The 19,754-nt window shown below is 39.7% G+C and overlaps 1 protein-coding gene across 5 annotated transcripts in view; it reads right to left on the minus strand.

The window, feature by feature from the left end:
* fam49bb (family with sequence similarity 49 member Bb) overlaps window positions 1–19,754 on the minus strand; it is a 148,070-nt gene that overhangs the window by 78,045 nt on the left and 50,271 nt on the right. For 2 of the 5 annotated variants that reach the window (XM_039753970.1, XM_039753966.1), the window contains exon 1: window positions 19,481–19,604. The exons of 2 other annotated variants lie outside the window; for them this stretch is intronic. The gene's annotated coding sequence lies outside the window, so the exon portion shown is untranslated. Of the gene's footprint in view, window positions 1–19,480; window positions 19,607–19,754 lie in introns of those variants that run through there. One more of the 5 variants, XM_039753972.1, reaches the window with a different exon arrangement.

Below are 19,754 nucleotides of genomic sequence, written 5' to 3' on the forward strand. Positions count from 1 at the left end.
GTCCAGCCACTAGGGTCCTCAACAATGAGGATGACCCTTCTGGGAATTGCGCCACATGGCTGTAGTGCTGTAACTGATGCTCCCTCACAATGCAGGCAATGTGCCTCATTCAGGACTTTGTGAGCAACACGAAGTCAAACCAGATGTGCCCAAGGATTCTCCGGAAGATACAAAGTGATGAAGGAGTCTCGTCTTCATCTCAGGTCACTGGATATCGTCCATGTCTCGCACCCATATAGCAAAAGAGGAAGCACCAAGACTCTAAACACTAGGACCTTCGCCCTTTTGCATAGATATTGGGAGTGCCATACACCCCTTTCCAGTGACCTCATGACCCCCCATGCTCTCTCAATCTGTCTACTGACTTCATAGGAAGAGTCACCAGAGACATGAATGTCACTGCCAAGGTAAGTAAACCTCTTGATGAGGACGACACTCTCTCCACAGACGGACACACTGCTGACTGCTATGCCCAAGAGGTCATTAAAGGCCTGATCTCTGATTTTTATCATTAGACTCGCAAGCCCAGACACTCAGACCTCTCGCTCAGTCTCCTTTGACTAAGTGAAGATCACAGCATCGTCACCAAATTCAACATCTGTGAATCTTTCTTCACCAACAGATGCTCCACAGCCGTTGGACCCCACAACCCTGACCAACGCCCAGTCCATGCAAGCACTGAATAGAGTAGGAGCAGAACACACCGCTGACGAACCCCAGAATAAACTGGGAAGAAAGCAGAGGTTCTGACTCCACCCTGCACAACACTCATAGTACTAGTGTACAGGCCGGCCATGATATATAGAAACTTCGGGGTATGGTGTGACGATGCGGGTTCGACTCCATCTTCCTATTGCTGTTCAGGAGCCCTTGAACCCAACACCGTCGATAATGTCACCGAGATGAGCTGACACATAGGGACAAAGCTCTCAAGGCCAGGGGATCTTCCATAAAGTGCTTTTATTCAAAAACAATCAAAAACAAAAAGTGCAAATGTGCAGCGTCAAAGTTCAATAAATAAATCCATAAAAATCAAGTGTCCAGTGGGGTTAAAACCATCAACAATAAATAAATCCTTTAAAATCTGAGGTAAAAAGGTAGAAGTTAAAAACGCAGTCTCTCACACCCTTCTTGTTCTCTGGCCCACCTCCATCACTCTCTCCCCGGCTCACCATTACTTGCAGCCGCAGAAACCCAACAGTCACAAGCTCCTTCTGTCAACCTCCGTCTTGGCCTCCAAACGGACGTCACTGCCAGACCGACGAGGCTGGCTCTCCTCCCGTGATCTTTTGCGCACCCGTAGTCGCTCCTCAGATCCAGCGGGATGACACCTCTCCTGCTCACCCCACTCGGTAGTTGTCAGTGGGGCGAACTAGCCCCCTAGAGCGCCGCCATCTAACGCTCCTTCGCGGGGTCCCCGCTCGTTCTGTCTCTCTCTCTTAAGGTGTCCAGATCATCCAGCCTAGACTGCCATTGCCGTACTTTAACCTCCTTCTCACATCGTTCTACCTCCTTCCATTTCTCTACCCGATTCATCTTTTTTTTTTCCACGATTCCTAATTTATTTCCATATACACCTCTCTCTGTCTCTGTGGGCACAGCGTCTTAATTACACACCGCAGGAAGCCAATGAGGCAAACAAGAGCGACCGCACCCTCACGTGCAGGTGCGACTCACTCCAATCACCCCATTAACTCCCCGCGGTTGTGCAATTGCGCCCACGGAGAACGACACGGCTATACCACATATGGGAACCTGCAAAATCTCAGGATGTCCCACAGGACAGCTCGGTCAACTGAGTCAAACGCTTTACAAAAGTCGCCAAAGGCTACAAAGATACTCCCACAATCAATTAGTTGGTTTTGGTAATTAAATACTTCTTAAAGGTAAATATACCTGTACTTCTAGGTTTTAATTATTAATTGCACCCAAAGTATACATTCACTACAGAGGGGGGCAAAAAATTTACTCATGTATATGTTGTCGGCAATGTATGAAAGGCAGGAATTGTATAGAATGCCTAGGCAATATTTAGAATGTCTGGCATTTTCAGGCAAAGTATGAAATATCAGAATTATTATAATACTAGCAAAATACCCGCGCTTCACAGCGGAAAAGTAGTGTGTTAAAGATGTTATGAAAAAGAAAAGGGAACATTTTAAAAATAACGCAACATGATTGTCAATGTATGAGTGTTGCTTTCATCAAGGATTTGATTTTCATTATTTCTTTCAATCAGGTTCGTATTTGGAGGATGTGTTGTGTTCCAGTTACATTACGTGTTTGTCAACCGTTGTAAACATACCAGGTTTCATTCATCGAAGTGTTCACTACCCAAATCGGTACTCGTGAATCTAAGATGTTTAACAGGCATTCCCGGTATTAAGTTGTGGATTTGCCTGCGAATATTTAGCAGCAGTGTGTCTATGAACTTAATTTAAACTTAAGCTTTACACCTTGCTTTCCTATTGATATGTCTACAAAGGCTTGTTCAGCGTTTGATGCAGTAAGAAAGGAACAACCCTCTAACAGCTCGTCTTCCTCTTTATCTGAGACATCTCACACTGCATGCACGGATTGACCTTTCCCAGTCCTGCAAACTTTAGCGAAGTGGTTCAATTCACCACATTTTTTACACTGTCTTCCTTTAGCGGGACATTGACTTTTTCCACCGCGTGCTTTGTTTACGTAGTAGCTGCACTTATGAATATCCTTGTATGCGTCACTCGCTTCATATTCTGTTGCTGTCGTCTCAATTGTGTAATGCGTTTTTTGTTCAGCGCCCTTTGGATCTCTTGTTTGTTGTCTACGTACTGCGTTCACAGTCAGTTCACGTGAGCCAGTTGAAGTACATGCATCGAAGGTTCTCAGCTGTGCTTGTGCTATCTCGTGCAATCTTGCCATGTCCACGGCTTTATTTAATGTTAGCTCAGACCCGGCACTTAAAAGTTTCTCTCGCACTTTTGATGAGTTTGTGCCAAACACTACTCTATCCCTGACCATCTCATCTTCATTTGCAAAGGCACAGTCCTTCACCAGGAATTTTAACTCTGTTACAAAGTGATCAAAAGTCTCATTTATACCTTGCGTCTTCTCATTAAACTTGTATCTCGCAAATATCGTATTCGTCTTAGGCATGACAAACGCCTCAAAGCGGTCATAGTAAGTTTTCAGTACCTTGGCTTCCTCCTGGGTGAGAACCCATGTGTTAAAAATGTCTCTTCCTTTTTCCCCAGTCCACAGGAGCAGGTAGCTGCATTTCTCACTCTCGTCTTTGCCTTTTAGCGGGCCAGAAAACATCAGCTCCACGTGCTGTCGGAACTTTTTCCATTCTCTCGGCAGGTTAAGAAAATCCTAGTCAATTTGTGGCAAGGGAACTCCAAAAAAAATCCATGACTGTCCTCTATTCTGACACCATGTCTTGTTTTCACAAATTGTGAAAAATTAAATGATGGCGAGACTTTCTTTTAAAGTATGCAGGGGAACTTTATTATAGCTCTTACATTCACGGCATCCATGCTCTAAATTAACTTCCATAATAGTAACCTTGAGGTCCCTTTTTCTGGTGCCTTCCTGATGACATAGGTGCCTAAACCATGCCTGATAATAATACATTTCAATGACATATAAATATCACAGTGATCACCTTGATAGACATCTCATCACCCAAATCGCTACTCGTGACTCCAAGATGTTTAACAGGCATTCCCGGTATTAACTTTTTGATATGCCTGCGAATATTTAGCGGCAGTGTGTCTATTGGATTGCTGCTGACAGACGGCCTTATATGGGCAGGCACTCAATTACATGGGAGGCGTGGCTATGGGGGACGCAATATAGGCAGGCAGCTAACTACGTGGGAGGTGTGGTGATGGGGGATGCAACTCCATCTCACACGGCGACCGAGATGCAGGCTAAGGCCATATATATGTACGTAGGTAGGATTCAGTTATGACCAATACGCGTAGAACTTCGAAATGATACCTGCTTAACTTTTGTAAGTAAGCTGTAAGGAATAAGCCTGCCAAATTTCAGCCTTCTACCTACACGGGAAGTTGGACAATTAGTGATGAGTCAGTCAGTCAGTGAGTGAGGGCTTTACTTTTTATTAGTATAGATTATATATACTTTCCCTAGGCATTGTATGCAATACATAGGCATTATATAGAATGACAAATGCTGTTTAGGCAAAGTATTAAAAAAGTCATAAAAAGGCTTTAATTGAAAACACATATATGAAAACAAAAGAAATACAAAATTAAGTATATGACGTTCTTATTGAGTAAACAAGAGAAAATAAAATAATATACTTGTTGCCATGTGACATTAGAAACGTCATTAGTGGGAGTATTTTATACTTTGCCGGTTTGTCTTTTGGCATTGGATAGAATGCCTAGGAAATGTGTGACATATTAATTGTTTCATACTTTGCCGTCTAATTTTCGGCATTCTATATATTGCCTAGGCATTCTATACAATGCCGGTAACATATATGCACTTTAACAGTTGGACTTTTCCAAAGCTGAATCAAATTACAAATATGATGTGTAGTATGATGTTATCTCAGAAGATGTTACTCGCATTGAATTCTAGCATCACCACGTAGCAGGCAGGACCCTCAAACAAAATGGCAGGGGTACAGTTATTGTTTGAGAAGCGCAAAACCATTTTAAAGTTGTGGTTTAAATTTGAGAATGTTGTTGAAGTACACTGACAATTGAGATGCCACCAACAATTGACAAAATACCTGAAATTTGCTTGTTTCATGATAAGTTTGAAACCCATGGTACTGTGTGTGATGTGCACAAAGGAAGATCCAAAGGTTCTCATCCAGCAACAAGTCCTGCTTCCTTGGCTATGGTGTAAGAACAGTTTTACACGCTCACCACAAAAGTCTACCAAAACAATGTACACGTGAGACAAGGGTTGGTAACCGTTCTGAGCACCTGTTGTAAATGTAGAAGTCAAAAGTGAATTAAATTCATTCCTTGACATCTGTATAAATTGAATATCACAACTTTAATACAGGTTTTTCCTTTGTTGAAGTGTGTATACATTTTTAACCCTCTCATATATATTTCAATGGTGTGTATTCATTTGAGGGTATTAGCTAGGCATTCCACATTCTTGAGGTGTTGTACTTATGAATATGGATTATCATTTTAATAATGCAGTACTCATTTCTTACCAAAATGTATACAGTACGACACACAGCCACAAATAATAAACACACTACAAATCTTTAAAAAAAACTGCAAATGTTCATAAGTTATTTATAAAGAAGACCCATGACTAACATGCTTAATAGGTTTATAAGTAAAAGACACATTTTTCTGTTAAAATAACAATTTCAAATTTGTCTTTATTTTTTCTTTTTTGCATTTGACAATTTCAATCCAAATGTAAGCTGCTGCACTTAAAACAAGCTCGCTGTTCAAACTGAAATGGTGTCTGTTTTAATTTAAAAGGACAAAATAAAAAGGTCTGAACTGATTAAAGTAGCTTTTCTTGCCGTGTCTAATTGCAAGTATTACTTCTCAGATTTACTTTTTCTCAATTTATTACTCCGTTTTCTTTAGCGTAAGATTAATATTCCAATCGTCTCTCACTCTCTTATAAAACAACTCTTGACTTGCATTGTTTACACTACAGGGGCGTTCTCTGGAAAAAAAAGACACGTGCTGGCTCAATTACCGTAATACCACACAAAGGAGCACTGCAATTAAATTATTGTAAAGCATAGAAAAGCAGGGCTTAAAAAAAAAGGTTTTTGTGATGAGCCAATTTACCAATCACATTGCCTTTAGTAAAAATTGGCTGATTTAGATCGGCTGCTGATCGAATGCAGCATCTCTATCCAAAATGAATTTCGTTTATTTCTACATGCTTTATCCTTCTGTTTGAAATCTAACTGTAATGCTGAAAAAGAAATATGTAAAGTGGGGTCTATGTCAATTGACATGTTGATGAACAAATAACATTTAAGTACAAGTTAAACTAAACTTATCAGTTTTGTTTACAAGCAGCTCTAGAGGCAACCTATGGGACTTAAGGACATGATGTACTCCAACAAACTAATTAAACCAGTTTAGTCTGAAGCACAGGAGACTGCGCAGAGGTCTAATCCAGGTCTTCAGGATAAAGTAGACTCAGCTGAATTCTTCCAACTTAAATGTAAACCACATATACATATGGAAATTAAGGGCAAGTGCATTTAGGACTGAAGCTAAGAAGCACTTCTTTACTCAAAGAATTATGCGACTATGGAACAAAATACTGATACATCTTGGTCGAAGCACAAATCCTTTAAGAAGGATCCGAGTTAGATACTGGGGCACCTTAGCTACTGGCTAAACAAATTGGCCTAATGGACTCTTCTCATTTGTCAAATTTCTGATGTTGAGTTAGTCCGAGTATGTGACTGATTATGCTATGCAAACGACTATTATCACATACAAGACTGATGCTACTGTGTACTGGAATAAGCTGATAAGGAAATTAATCCGTCAAAAACGATTTCAGCAGGGGATAAGGGCTGGTTAATATACAGTATAGGATCCAACGGCCAAGTGATTTATGATCTATAGCTCGCCACATGAGCTTTACTTATACAGTACATCTTCATACAGACATATTGTTCAAAGTGTTTTACAAAGTGTACAAGAAAAATGAAGAAGTAGATATGAAAGAATTAATAATGAAGGTGAACAAAAATTAAGTTACATTTGAAAGCAGATTGTTTGCAAGACTCTAATGGTTATCCTGGTAAAAGACAATATTCTATTTGGAACTAAATGCCATGGTTAGTTGACCATGGAGGAACGGAAAAACAAAAAATTCCAGCTGGCATGGATGTGGAAGAAAATGATCTAAACTTTTTTTAGATATAATTACACACGGGGTAGAAGTCACAGTAGATTAGCGATTCCTAATAGCCCACCATTATACAGAAGTGGGTAAGAGAGCTAATATGAAGTTGGTTACAAAGCACAATGTCTTACAAGACAAGGTTACATTTAAGCAATATAACACACTTGTGAGACCTCACCTGAAATATTATGTGCAGTTCTGGTCTTTGTATTACAAAAGAACAACAGTACTACAGACTTTGGGGTATTAACTGTAAGAAAAAGTTGAAGGAGTTGATTTTTTTTTCTTTAACCTAACGAAAATTAAGAGAGGACATGATTGAAATGTTTACAATTATTAAAGGAATTACAAAGGTGAATGCAAGCTATTAATCAGAATGGAGCTCTTCAAATAAAACAACAGGGTACAGATTAAACCTGAGTATGATAAAAAACCTATAGTTACATGAAACTAATTTTCTAAATAGAGTGGAACATATATGAGGATATAAATGATATTAAATATCATTATATGATATATTATTTTTTAAATATTAGGTGAACTGTGATCCAGGAGAGAACTGGCACTGCTATTATTAAAAATGTTGTGTTCTAATGAACAGCAAAAGCTTAGTTATAAAGACCATACAGTGCACTCCATAATGTTTGGAACAAAGACCAATTTTTCCTTGATATTGTCCCTCTTCTCCACAGTTTAAAATTACAAATCAAATGGTTCAGTTGCGATTAAAGTCCACAGTGCAGACTTTCACTTAAGGGGATGTGCATACATTTCAATCACAGCATGTAGAAATGACAACACTTTTCTACATGGAGTCCCAAACCCCACGACTATCTGCAGAAAACTAAATGAACAGATTACAGTTTGCGAGAAAGGTCTTCAAAGCACCAGCAAAATTCTGGGAAAAAGTCTTGTGGATAGAAAAGACAAAGATGAACCTGCATTAGAGTAATGGCAAGAGCAAAATGTGGAGATAACAAGGAACTGCCCAAGATCCAAAGCAGACCACCTCATCTGTTAAATATGGTGGTGGTGTTATGGCTTAGCCACATATGGCTGCACAGGTCCTGGAAAACTTCTCTTCATTGATGATGGAACTGCTGACAGCAGTGGTACAATAAATTCTGAGGTGTGTAGAAACATCTGATCTACTCAAGTTCCAGTAGATCTCTCCAAACTCCGTGGATGGCGCTTCATCCTACAACAAGGATCCAAAACATGCTGCTGAGGCAACACCGGAGTTTGTCAAAGCTAAAAAATGGAAAATTCTTAAATGGTCAAGCCAAGTCACCTGATTTCAAACCAGTTTGATGTCTGAATTGTTCGAGCAGATTTGGAAATCAAGGAGAAATGTGTCTTTGTCCTAATCATTATGCAGAGCACTGTATTATAATGTATAAAAAAATAACTTGTGCCAATTTCTCTAAGAATCTATTTAGTGACCTATTTTATTATAGAAATGAATGATTAAAATGATCTCCAGTCATCCATTCATTTGTTTATTTACTGAACCTGCTTAATCCAATTTTAGTGCTTCAGGAAGCCAGAGTTCCACCTGACGAGACTTGTTCTTGCCTCGTGCTTTGCATGTTAGATCCCTTGTGACCCTATAAATGGATTTAAGTCTTATTATTGGTTTTGGCTTGAACCATTTTCTAAATCAGAAAAATCTATGTCTCTCTATTATAAAAAGAAATCCTGGAAAGCAAAAGCAAGTTGACGATACGTGATCTTATTGGAAGTTCTCGAAAGACATTTAAAAAACCCGCAAGACAAAAGAGAGTTGCCATGGAGCGTCTCACGGGGATCTTAAACATGAGACTTGGTGCCAAGAGACTGTCCCAGGGCCGTCTCGCGGGGATGTGGAACATGAGATTCTTGCAAGACAAGCCCTACTTACAACAGATATCATATAAGAGCATAGCCATCAAAAAACAGTCAGTTGTGTAAAAGCACGTAGTTCACACAGATCCTATGCTCTCAACACATATAAAGCCTATAAGGACAATACGGAGAATAGACACCCAAAGGTGTTGGAGAGAAAAAAAGGCAGATAAGAGATTTTGAAACCAGCAAAATTCGAAAGTATTGCAGCGTCCCAACCAGGTTGCGGCCTTTTTGGTTTTAAGTGACTGTTCGGTCCGATTGAGGGAGGGCGGAGTACAGCACGGAAGACTGATAGTAGGGTATTGATTGATGCGGTAATTTGGGGGAGACGCGGAGATAAGGGATTGGAGAGGGTGCTAGAAAGTTGTGCTTGGGGTTACGAAGTCAGCGATTGTTCAAGTAAAACTTCTGTGACACTTGATCATGTCAGTCGCTACAGTATCAAAGATAGAAAAGATTGCATTACTGCAAAACAAAAGGTGATTAATCAACAGAACCAAGTGTAATTGAAAAAAGAGCAGGACAAATCGAGGTCAGAAATAAAAGGCAAAGAGTAGACAACAAAGTCTTTTCGCATTCACATCATTCTTATGCACAAAACGTGGATTTACACAATAATAGACCATACGTTATGAGAATCTGTGGTCCTGCAACAGTTAAAGCAACGACAAGTTGAATTTCAAAGAACACACAATTCGGTCAGGTGTATATTTATGATCATGGAGAAGCAATGCAAGTTTTAACAGGCAAAATGTATATATACCACGAATAACATTAAACACCAAAGGAGATTGTGATATGCCATTCGTATTAAAATGGTTTACAGTTTACTGTGAGAATAGCTTTTGCTATGATAATCAATATATCACAGGGACAAACATTAGAAAAAGTCGGATTATTTATTAGAGAAGCAGAAACAATATTCACTCACAGGCAGTTATATGTTGCGTTGTCACAATGTGTAAATTAAAATTGTATATTCGATTAACCAAACACAGGGGCTGGCGAGTGAAGCCCCCTAGTCTTTAATTAATTTATATAAAAAAAAAAAAGCAGCACACCACTAGCACTACCTGGGTTTACCCAGACTGGACACAATTATCTTCCACAACCTTTTTCCTGTGCTGTGATATTAGTTCATTTATGGTTGTATCTGTCATGCACCTTGTTGACAAGCACTTTTAGAAAACCATTTTATATGGTGTCAGGGATGCCAGGGGCCATGACCCGGCCGGGACGCCAGGAGGGACCGGAAAAGGGTCAGAGCCCTGCCTGGATCACGTGGGGTTCGCCTTCCGGGTTGCTTTGGGGGCCACGGGTCAAGGGTATGGAAGCCCTTCCCTGTAGGGGCCCGTGGTCACCGCCAGGAGGCGCCCAATGCCTTGGGGACTTGTTTCCCAGCACTCCTGCCACACCAGGAAGTGCTGGGGAAGGTTATGGCGCCGGAGAGCAGCCGGGAGGACAGCCGGCACTTCCGCCACACTTGGGCGTGGCCAGAAGAGGATTGCCGGGAACACCTGGGGCTCATCCGGGTCCTCTATAAAAGGGGCCGTCTCCCTTCATTCGAGGCTGGAGTCGGGTGGAAGCAGGACGAAGCTCAGGAGGAGAGTGGAGGCGGCCCGAAGACAAGGCATTGTGGCCAGGACTGTTTGGGGTTTGTTTGTGCACTAAACTGGGTCTGTGTGACCATTGGACTGGGTCTTTGTGACCAATTAGTTGTAAATATTGTAGTAAATAAACGTGTGGTGGTTTGAGAAACAACATGTCCGCCTGTCTGTGCCCGGGTGCCGTTCACATCGGTAATGATGGTCTATTGCTCCTGCTCTTTCTGAGTATGCACCTTTAATTTTTAACTTGCTACAGCCAAACTGTCTACTAAACATACTACAGTTTAGATTTAGCATGGACAACCAAAGACCCTAAAACAGACTGACACATTTTTATGTCCGGCCTTTCCCTTAAGATCATGATTTAAGAACATTACTTTATAAACTACAAAATTTAAAGTCTTCCTACTTTCAATTGCTAAAAGGCTGTAGAAATTTTAAACAAGAACGTACTATGCAAAACACTTCTTCAGTGTCATCATTTGACAGATCCCTGCCGCTAACCCCCCCCCATCATCATATCACACTCTTAAATACCATTGCTGCATTAAACTCAGTAATATGCTGCCCAGTATAGCTCTAAGACATGTACCTTGATTACTACTGTCAGAATTATGATTTAGTTTATTCAAATAATCCATTTATCAAACAAAAGACTCAAAATGTTCCAGTTCATATACAAGACAGATTGGCAGACATATTGTACATAATAGCCTCTGCCAGCACACAGAGAAGCAGAACAGCAAGCTGTAAAAAGTGATTAAAAACGATGAAATAACACGGCTGACCATGCCCAATAATTTTAGACTAATCAAGAACATTGTTGTTAGAATTTCTTCCGAGTGCATTTGCATAGACCTCATGTGCTCTTTTGGGATAATTTTGCACTTACTACTGTGACAAACGCTATTGTGTGTGTGCAGAGTTGCTAATATTCACACCTCCATGAGGCTGATATCACTCTTAAAATCTTCACAAAAGCACTTCTGCTTAGGCTGTAACCTACCATTGCCCAGCCATGTACATACACATTCTAGAAATAATGATTTTTTACTTTACATTTTAGGAATGCAAATTCACCAGGTTTAGCAGTACCAAAAAAACAGAGACCCACCTTCTGGGTTGGGACAATGTCATCCTTGAAAATGGCACCAGACCCCTCTGATCACAAAAGGTGTGGTGACAAGATGGCTATGACTATCATTTTATGTTCAAATTAAGCAGCCTCGTATTGTAAGAGATATTGTCCTATATCATGATACCCAGTGCTCTGCTGCACACATGGTGTGCATGCATGCTTAATGCAGAAAAAAACCCATAAGCCAGTTTGATAACAGATTGCAGATTAACGCTTCCATTACACAAAGGAAGTTGTACCTTGTATGTTGATTACAGTAGCTAAAATGGCCATCTCTGATGTTGAAAAGACCCTTACAAAGGGTGATCAGATATTTGAAACAAAGAAATCTAGGAGCTGTCCGGCTGCTAGACACATGGAATAAGCTACCAAGTAGTGTGCTTGACAGAAGGACTTTCAAAACTCTACCTGATCTTTTAGAAGAAATAAGTGGATAGTACTGGAGAGCTTTATTGGGCTGAATTTCCTCTTCTTGTCCAGATAGTTCTAATCTAATGCAGTGATGTGATATATAAATGCAAAGGGTCACACAACACAGGTTTAAGGGCACACAATAAAGGGATCATAACAATACTTTTAAGGTGTAGCAGACACATTAAAAATCAAAAAAAAAAATCAGTGCAGAACAAACTTAGCAGGAGGGCAGAAAAATGCAATAGCCAAAAAGGTTTGAAGGAGTTGTGCTTTCAGCAAATAAATGAATGGCCATTTCACAACTGCGGATTAAGGTTAACCAATCAAAATATGAAAAGGCTGATCGCAGACGGGATGAGCAAAATAAGCATCTGAAAAATAGACCAATAATGTAAAGTGTGTCAGGAGTAACTTCATGCTAAAATTAGCAGAAGGTAATTGTCTATTATACATTTGAATGCATGCTGTTGTCTTTGAATAAGGCCCATATATATATATATATATATATATATATATATATATATATATATATATATATTTATATATATATTATGAGTCTGACACCACCTGAGCACAGGGCTGTGGAACTGGAGTCATAAGCAATTATTGGGTTACTGGAGTTGGAGTCAATAAATATGTATTAACTCAGACTAAATGTAAACTATAATAAAATGCGTTAAAATTTCCAAATTCACATATACTGATTTGACTAAGTTTTTCTTCTAGACTTTTGATAAAAATATAGCCAATTGAAAGAGAATTATTGGTATACAGCATCAAGCACACGCTGCCTCAGCCATTCGCTATCTGAACTGCTCTCATCCAACAAACACTTCAGAGCCTTTCCTGTACTGACCTCACGGTTCAGAAACAGTTTCATCACAAGAACTCTAAACGCACTCAATCAGTCCATCAAGTGCTCCTTGTAGAACTGTCTGTACTTATAAGTACAATCACCTCACAGTAAACTTGCGATAGTTATAATATTGCACAACCTGAGCCACTTTATAAAGCGCGTATTTACATATGATGATGATATCATTTTTAAGATGAAATGCAGCAAAATGTTTATTATATTATACAGATAAAATTTTAACTACATATACTGTGTCGCAGTGCTAGCCAGGAGCTGGAACTTCGTTCACTTATTGCTCCTGCCTCGCGCTGTATTCTTGCTGTGGCTGGTGCAACACAGGAAGGATAGATGGATAGAATAATTAAACATTGCGAAGATATTTCAATGTTACTTAAAAGTTTTGAAGAATCGGCGTTCTAAGCTTACAGATGGCTTAACATCTATTACAGAGCTGATTGTGTGGAGATTGGGTATTTGGAGAAAGAAAAGTAAGGACAGGAATTGGGGGTTAGTACGTCTGAAAGAGACAGTACTTCTGTAATAAAGTATTTCATCGAAGGTCACACACGGCGCAGCAAGCATCTTGCGTGAGACATGAACAATCACTGCGCCACAGTGTTCCCATATGTTTAATAACATGCTTTAACTCCTATCATCATGAAAATGATATCAAATATAATTCTCAGTATTTTAATTATTCAGAGAGCTGTAATATTATGAATGTAATGGATTCTGTGTCCTGTCGGAGGAAGAGAAAGCCCGGAAGCACGTAGTGATTCACACACATAGAAGATCAAATACAAAACAAAGCATTTAACGTGCTACTTTAGTTACGATGGGATTTGAGATACTAGTAAATTAAACGATTTTAAGATGAACTTTATGATGTTCTACTTTAATGACAAAATAAACTATGTGATTAAAGTGGAAATTTCGAGATTAAAGTAGACATTTCGTGCTTTCCCCCCTCCCCCCCACTGTGTGCCTTTTTTACCCTAATAAGCTTTTTATATGACACTCAGACGGTGTGCTATGACTTGCCTTTTCACGGCGACCTTAATATCTGACTTCTTATTTTATTTTGGGCACTGTGTGATTTTGTGAACTTGAGCTTTCGAGTTTTTCAGACATGCTATGTCACTTGATCAACTTCCTTTTGTTGTTTATACCACTGTTTAAACCAACAAATAGTCAGTTTTTCCTTGCCTCCACTTGGTATTCGCTGAAATTCTTCTATTTTTCCTCTTTACTTTTCACAGAAGGCTGATCTTAAGGGCTATTTATATTGATTTACATATTCAAAGAGGTGTAACTCTGGGAGGATACGGGGTGGGACAGCCGACGCTTGCACGGGCGTTACTTTTCACGCTGACCGGGATTTATGTAATGGAAGAACGTGGAAGTTGGCGAACGCACAGATTTATAAATCTGGATTTTTTTGTGCGTAAGTACATTTCTGCTTTTGTCATGTTAGAGTGCGAATTCTACGCATGGCGTTATGCATGAGGCCCCTGGTGATTCACAAAGGCATCTTGTATGTTGTGTGATTTCAATCAACATAATAAATACACAAGTCTAATTACACATAGAGGGGTCTGAGGCATCAGGCATCGAGGGAGTCCGAATTGAAGGTTTTGTGTACCGACTCCACAACCGTGCCTGGGCAAAGCAAGGCGTCAACATATGTCCTCAATGTGTTTCCCCGTAATTAAATCTAATATCTTTTAGTCACTGGCCCACGGTTGGAATTGTTACTTAGTGATACCCAGACTAACACAAGCTCCATGATGGTCTGTAGAATGATTCACTTTTCTTATTGGGGCTCCCAAATTATTCCTGTAGACTGACACCCTTTCTGCAAAAACTGCGACCACCATAATCACAGTATTACATGTGTAAAGCAAATAGGTCAAGGAATTTGTGGGTCAACCATTTTGCCTCAGAAACACTGAGTTAGTCACTCAAACAAACAGATGAATCTATAGATGGATATACAAATAGTACTTAATTTGTCCCAAGGAGGAAATTCGGCAACACTTCTTACACTCAACTGAGCAAATTATTAGGAACACCTGTACAGCTGCCTATCTGTGCAATTATCTAATCAATCAATCATGTGGCAGCAGCACAAAGCATAAAACCCTACAGTTCCAGGTCAGAAGCTTCAGTTAATATTAACATCAAAAAACCATAATGGGGAAAAAATGAGATTTCAGTGATTATGGCCATGCCATTATGGTTGGTGGCAAGCAGGTTGGTAGAGTATTTCTGTAACTGTTATCACCTGGGATTTTCAACCACAACAGTCTGTAGAGTTTACTAAGAAGGCTGGAAAAAAATATCCAGTGAACAGAGGTTCTGCAGACATAAACGCCTTGTTGATAAAAGAATAAAAGAGATCACCCTAATAATGGCCAGCCTAACTTGGGCTGCCAGAAAGACTCCAGTAACTCAGATAACCCATCTGCCATGAGCAGAAAAGCATCTCAGAATGCACAACATGTTAAACTTTGAAGCAGACGGGCTGTAACAGCAGAACAACATGTTGGTTTCCACTTCTGCCAGCCAAAAACACAAAGCCAAGGCTGCAGTGGGCAAAGGCTCACCAAAACTGGACATATGAAGAATTAAAAAAAAAAAAAAAACATAGCCTGGTCTGATGGATCCTAGTTTAGGCTGAGATACAAATGGTTGGGTCAGAATTTGGCACCAACAACATGAATCCATGCACGCAATCTGCCTTGTGTCCACAGTTCAAGCTGGTGGTGGTGATGTAATGGTAAGGGGAATGTTTTCTTGACATACTTTGATTACATTTATTTATTTATTTTTTATTTATAAAAGCTCATACAAAACAACAGAGATTGTGTCAAAGTTATATACAAAGAAGCCTTAAAATAAACATAACACAATCATACAGAAGCAAATTAATACAACAACCACTTAAAACTACCCCCCACAAACTCATTATACACAGTGAAAGGTGGAAGAAAATAAGCCAAATTTTAAAAACCTCGACAGAGGACGAATGCCTGATATGGAAGGACTCTGGACCAGTTAATACCAATCAATCATCTCTTGAATGCCACAGCCCGAGTATTATTTATGACCATGTGCATCACTTCATGGTCATAATTCATCCATCTTCTAATGTCTACTTAAAGCATGAGAATGCCCCATGGCAAAAAGAAGAACTTGCCTCAAACTGGTTTTAATGAACAAGAAAATGAGCTCAGTATTTTACAGTGGCCTCCCCAGTCACCAAATCTGAATCCAGTAGAAACACCACTGGGATGCAATACACTAGGAGACTGAATGTGTAACTGACAAATCTGCCAAAATTGCGTGATGCAATCACATTAACATGGACCGCAATCTCAAAGGAATGTTTCTCACATCTTACAGAATCCATGCCATGAAGAACTGAGGCTGCTTTCAGAGCAAAAGGAGGCACTGTGTAGTACTAGTATAGCGCTCCTAATAGTTTGCTCGCGAGTGCAAGTACCTGACATACAGCAAGAAACATTACAGGTATGCTGTTGCATTACTGCGTCCTGAAGTCATGATGACCATAGAAGTTCAATGTCCAGCCCTGTAAAAGTGGTTATGAGTACAAAGACAAGTTAAAAATATGATGGATCTGTTAGCTAGGGTCTTCAACATCATAAAATTATCATTCCACAATGGTCCTTCATTTTACAACCATTTCAATTAAAAGGACAGTCCCCTGGCATCACAAATCTGGGACTGCACAAAAAAAGCAAACACACGTGTTCAAAACGCAAACATGCTTGCCTTTTGTCATTCATGAAAACACATTGAGAAAAAAATAAATCTGAGCTTGGATATATAAACAAACTAGGCAAAGCAGATTAAAAAAAACATTAACACATGTGAAGCTTCATGTGCTTGTACACACAGCTCTTGCTTTATAAGGTATTGTGGCATAGTGGTTAAATCTCTGGACTTCAAACCTTGAGGATGTGGGTTCAAATCCTGCTGCTGACACCGTGTGATCATAAGTAAATGACTTCACAAAATAAATGTAACCAATTGTATCTGAAATGTTGTAAGCGGTCTTGGATAAAGGCATCAGCCAAATAAATAAATAACAATGTCATAGACTAATTATAAAGCTGATTTATTAAAGGTGAATGTACGTCCCAAAACAGCAAACTTCACGTGGCTTCAATAACAAAAATAAACTCAATTACATCAGATCTCAGTTCATCTAATAAACTGCATACCTGGCTAATAAAAAATAAACCTAGGAAAATAACCCAACTGGGGTCTGCTCTCAGTGGACAAATCGCAATTGGGACTTAAAGAACTGTATAATAGAGGCAAAAAGAAAAGCTGAGAAGACTGTAAAGGGTTAAACACACACCCTGAATAGACACGATATTGCCAAAATGTAAAACAAATAGAAGAAGAAACAGTTTTACACCAACTGTAAAACTTTTAAATAGGCCAAATTCATTTTTGTTAACATAAGTAGCCATTCCAGAATTCTGTCTTTTTAGGTACAATGGCTGAACCAGCACTCGGAAACTCAAAGGTCATGCAAAAAGACAATTTCTCCTCAGGGATTAACAAAGAATATTAAACCCAAAAAATATAATATGACGTTTTTTTATTACATTTATTTATGACTATGTATGTATTTAGGTATGTTCTTGTACATGTTTCTGACTGGAACGAAGCAAAGTTTCACTTGTGGACAATAAAAGTAAACTAATAAACACGATCTCTCATGCCAGTTTTATTGCTAATGGTACCACTGACTGTAATTTTTTTTGTTTTTGTCACTACCTTAATTTTAATAAGAGTCAACTAAAATTAACAAAAAGTGTGAGATTGGAACTGCGTGATTTTCTGGGTGCAACCAAGGGGGTATAAAAACAAAAGAATTGAGAATCTCAGTAACACTTTAGTCTAGGTACTGAAAAAATGCATCTAAAATGCAACATTACACATTTTCACTTGCGTAAGGAGAGGTTAACAAGGGCTTCTATTGGTGATGATACATTTATAAAGCCTCAATAAAGCAGTTATTCCTCCGCGCAATATGACATACTAAAATAACTTCACTTTGGAATGGTCCAAACTTGCATATCTTGATACTGCATACTTTTTTTTTGTAGATCTGTGAATTCTTAATATTTGTAAGTACTTTTACCAGCATATCGAATGTCACATTGAAGAGAGACGAATACCACTTTACTGATGCTTCATAACCATAATAAATACTAAAAGAACATTTTGCTGGAGTCTTGTCACATGAATTAGTAAAATAATTAATCTTTGTGTCACCTAAACTAAGGCATCACATATAATAACTGCACGAAATCAATCAGCGATATTTATGACTAAAACACACCTAAATAAAACTGCAGATGCAAGACAATAATCTTAAAAATGTACAGACACTGAATTTGAAGAAAAGCACGCTCACTCTTTAGAAGCTATGCGATTCAGATGATTATATCAGCAGATATAATCAACCACCACAATGCTGACTCAGATCTGGAATATAACAAAAAATTATTATTATTATTAATAATAATGACAAAGTCGATGACGCTGGGATAAGATTTGCTTTCACCTCCACAATCCTGAATTGTAAAATTGGGTATTGAGAATGAATGAATGAATAAAAATGGCAACGATATCAATGACAATGACTCGTATTTAAAATACTACAACAATAAAATAACGACAAGGACTCATATCTAAACTAATACAAGATGACAATGCTGACTCAAACTATAATAATAGTAATAATAATGACTCAGATGTGGAGGAGGAATAAACAAACGGATTTAAAATGCTAAGATGTCAGTGACACTATAAGCAGCATGGCACCAACACACAGCTCAGCCATCACAACGCCAAGAACAAGCTGACTCATATGAAATTATCAGGATGCGAAAGATGAGTAACTAAAAGAAAAATTAAATGAAAAAAGAAAATTGTTAGTTTATGAGTACCACCCTTCCTGATAACATAACGACTCAATAATATAGCAAGGTTAACGACGTAAATCAATTCAATCTTGTCTCATCTGCAATCTCATTCTCCCAATTTAAGTCTCGATATGATACTACAGCTTGCATCGGCTTGGACAAGTCTGTCTGTCCACCTGTGTCTGCCCGCCTCACGCTATTCATTTGCCGATGTTCTTCTATATGCGCTTCTCCTGCGCTGCTTTTTTCCTTGAGGGGCGCTCATCAGTCCAAACCTCAGACTGTATGCCTATCCCGGCGGGAGCGCGCACTACTAACCGTCACTGCTTACGCGCGTGTCCACCCGAATTCCCTTACCCGAGTATCCTTCTTTGCTAGTGTCCAATTATATGTGCCGACATAAGGCTGCCAGGAGCTGCGCTAACCCTTCATTTGATTCAATCCACCCGGCTGTACCTCTAAGCTGCTCACTCGAAGATGTTTTTATCGTTCCCGGTTCGGCAGACCCACCACAGCACGTGGATACGGGTAACGGGCAATGACAGTCATCACCCGGCACCGCAACGACTACAAACTAACCAGGGAAGGGCGGCTCGTGCTGCTCCTCCCTTCAGCAACGGCGTGGCCAGAACGCTGCCAGCCTCTGCTACAGCTCTCGTGGTTACCGAGTACGGCGCAGACAGGCCCAGCCATTACATCGAGCTTCGAACCCGTGCCGAGTTAATCGAGGAGACCGCCTTACCTGCCGCCGTTTCAGCCGCAGGAACACATATTCCTCTCTTGTTGCTCTTCCCTGAATGCGCCGGTCAGGGGCAGAACCGCAGCAGAGCGGAGCTGAGCGAAGTACACAAAGCGCCGGCGCCGCGTCAATGACGAGACGTGAGAGAGAATGGAGCGGAGTGACGCTACGCTGAAAAGAGCTGCGCGGTCCTAGCGCCCGACATGTATCACATCGTCTAGCGCGGACTCGTGACGCCTTTTCACGCTACCGGGAATCATTGCTTCGGGTTAAGATC

Source organism: Polypterus senegalus, chromosome 5, assembly GCF_016835505.1.
Source record: "Polypterus senegalus isolate Bchr_013 chromosome 5, ASM1683550v1, whole genome shotgun sequence".
Taxonomy (NCBI): Eukaryota; Metazoa; Chordata; class Cladistia; order Polypteriformes; family Polypteridae; genus Polypterus; species Polypterus senegalus.